This window comes from Arachis ipaensis, chromosome B09, assembly GCF_000816755.2.
Source record: "Arachis ipaensis cultivar K30076 chromosome B09, Araip1.1, whole genome shotgun sequence".
NCBI classification, from domain to species: Eukaryota; Viridiplantae; Streptophyta; class Magnoliopsida; order Fabales; family Fabaceae; genus Arachis; species Arachis ipaensis.
The window spans coordinates 96,425,321-96,428,137 of NC_029793.2; positions in this window are offsets into that span (position 1 = coordinate 96,425,321).

Here is a 2,817-nt window from a genome sequence, read left to right on the forward strand (position 1 = left end):
GAAAAAAAAAAAAAAAAAAGTGGCCGAAGCCTTTAAAGAATGAAGAGAGAACATTGAAACGTGGATATATATACATCATTATCATTACTTAGATAAGCATTAAAACTTTCTTCAAGCTCAATTAAAACCACCGAAGCCAAGAACCAAGAGAAAGAGAGAACGTGAAACCATGGGTACTTTCATGGAACCGTGACCCTCACCAAAGCTTTCGACATCGATTTTTTGAGATCCGTAACTCCAATAAAAAATCTAATCCAATAAAAGTGTTTGTATCTTTCTTCTCTACACATTAATGTTATTTTTGTCCGGTAAAAGTTGACGGTGAAATAGCTCCTCTTCCCCTTGAGTTCGGCCAACAGGAGTTCTAGGAGGCACAAACGATTTCTAACATTTTCTTTTTCGGCAGCTCGGTCAGAAAGCTTCTCTGTAGCCTCGAGTATTTTGATTTTGTAAGGAGGTAGGGTTTGGTAATTTTATAATAATTAAATGTGAATTTGATAAGTGAATGTTGATTTGGTTGATAATTGTTTGAGTTTAAATGAGTTTATGTTGAATTATTGTTGTTGCTTGTGATTTGTTGGTTTGGCTTTGAAAAAAATAGCTCAGTGGTGGTTGTTTCAATAATTTTAGGACCGTTGTGATATGATATTTTTGAGTAAATTGGCGAGATTTAGTAGTTGAAAGATTAAATTAAAACTGAGAATAAATCAGTAATAGTAAAGCCTAAAAAATGGACTTAAAACTCAAGTTGAAAACTTGAAGAATTTTCGATATGAGATTTAGTTTTTTGATAAAGTTATAATCGGGGAATTAAGATTTATATTTAAAAATGAAATAGTAATGTAATAAAAAATTGAAGTTAATTTTATAATTATGTACGTTTTTCAAGTATTTTGGGTAATAAGTAAAGTTTAAGGGATAAAATAGGTATTTTATAAAAGTTCAAGCTATTTTTATAAATATGAAAATAATTGAGGATTTGAATATAATTTTATAAAATATTGAAGTTAAAAAAATAGAACATTAAAAGATTTGTGATTTAGAAAGTAATTGATAAAAGTTTAAAAGTAAGGTTTTATAAACTAAGTTTTAAGAAAAGATATAAATATATTATTTATTTACTATTTAAAATATCTTATTTATATTATTGTTATTATTATTTTATTAAGAATATTATCTAGTAAAGATATTATTAATATTATTATATGTTAGAGAAGAGTAAATAGAGTAATTTTAAAATCTTTAAAGAACGCAGACTTAATTAAAGTACTTTATAATTTTTTTACATAAGATACTTAGGGAAAGGAAAGGGAAGAATGTGAAGTTGAATTATGATAAAAAATTAAAAGATTGAAGAAAAGAAGAGAGAAAGAAAAAAAAGTAAGAAAATAAAAAGAAAGATGAGAAAGAAAAGAATGTATTAACTAAAGGGATATCTGTGACAGGAGAGTAGATCTCTGTTACAGGAGAGCAGAGACCAAAGATAAAACGACTTTAAAAGATTGTCTGCCACACGAGAGCAGAGAGCAAAAATTAAAAGATTTTAATGAACGTCTGCCACAGTTGAGCAGATAAAAAAGAAGGTATTAATTAAAGGAATCTCTACCGTAGTAGAGTAGAAAGCAAAGATTGAAAAGAAAATGAGTGCTGTTTGGGCCTTAGTGTCAAGTGTCTAGTGGGGACGGTGATACGTAACACTCACTTGACACTATAAGGACGGCTCAGTGAGGGCGGCGATGCGTAACGCTCATTGGAGACCAAAAAGAAGGTTCTCCATGAGGATGGTGATGCGTAATGATCATGGAGGGGACTTTGGCTGAGATAAGGACGGCGGTACGAAACGCTTATCTTAGGACCAATGTCGGAAATCGGGTAACAAACTGATACATGAGCTCATGGCTTGTATAGGACTAGACATGCATCATACTTGTTTGTGCATACTTGTTGTGATTATGTTTTTATGATTATGTGTGCTTGTGATTGGATTCTATATTCTGTAATTGCCTTCTGATTTGTGTTTGTCTTACATTATTTGTGCCTATGATTGATTCTGTTTTGTGATTGAGTTTTGATGGTGATTTTTGTTGAATTAGGCTGTAGGTAGAGTTGATTTAATTTGGACCAAAGTCTGGGTTGATTTGATTTGGGACAAAGGCCGTGATTGGAAGGACCAGCAGTAGGCTTTTGTTAAAATGGTTTCTTAGTAAGCGGTGAAATATATGAAATGTCATTTTGTGTGAAATTTTTATAAGGATAATAAGAGTTTTAAATTTGGATAATGAACTTAACTTCTAACTCCGACCCTACTAAAAACTCCTTAGTTCTTACCCCATATCACCACCCCTTTCAGCTACAAGTGTGAAGGTTTATTGCGAAGTTGTGGGAACACAGAGGAATATGTTTGTGAGTTGAGTTGCTAGAATTTATTTTTTTCCTCGCCTTATTAGTTAGAGTTTTATTCAGATGGGTAGGTTCTGTAATTGCTTTTGTATGTAATACTACAATGTATTATTAATATTAAGTAGGTGAATATGTGTTGTTTGCTCTTGTTGGAAAAGTTATAAGTTTTAGTAAAACCATCGATAGTTTTATGCGTAAAGGTTCAATTATAAATAGATAATAAAAGGAATTAGGTTAGTAATGCCTCACTTTTGGTACGATCATGAGGTGCTAAAAGTTAGGGTGTTACACTAAGTAACAAAGACCATCTATCCTGAAACACATGTTCCTCTGATACCTCTATGAATAGAACTTTAGTGGCGGTGGCCAAGTCAGGATCCTCCATCTGTAGGGGAAAGGGGATGAAGGGGGTGAGAA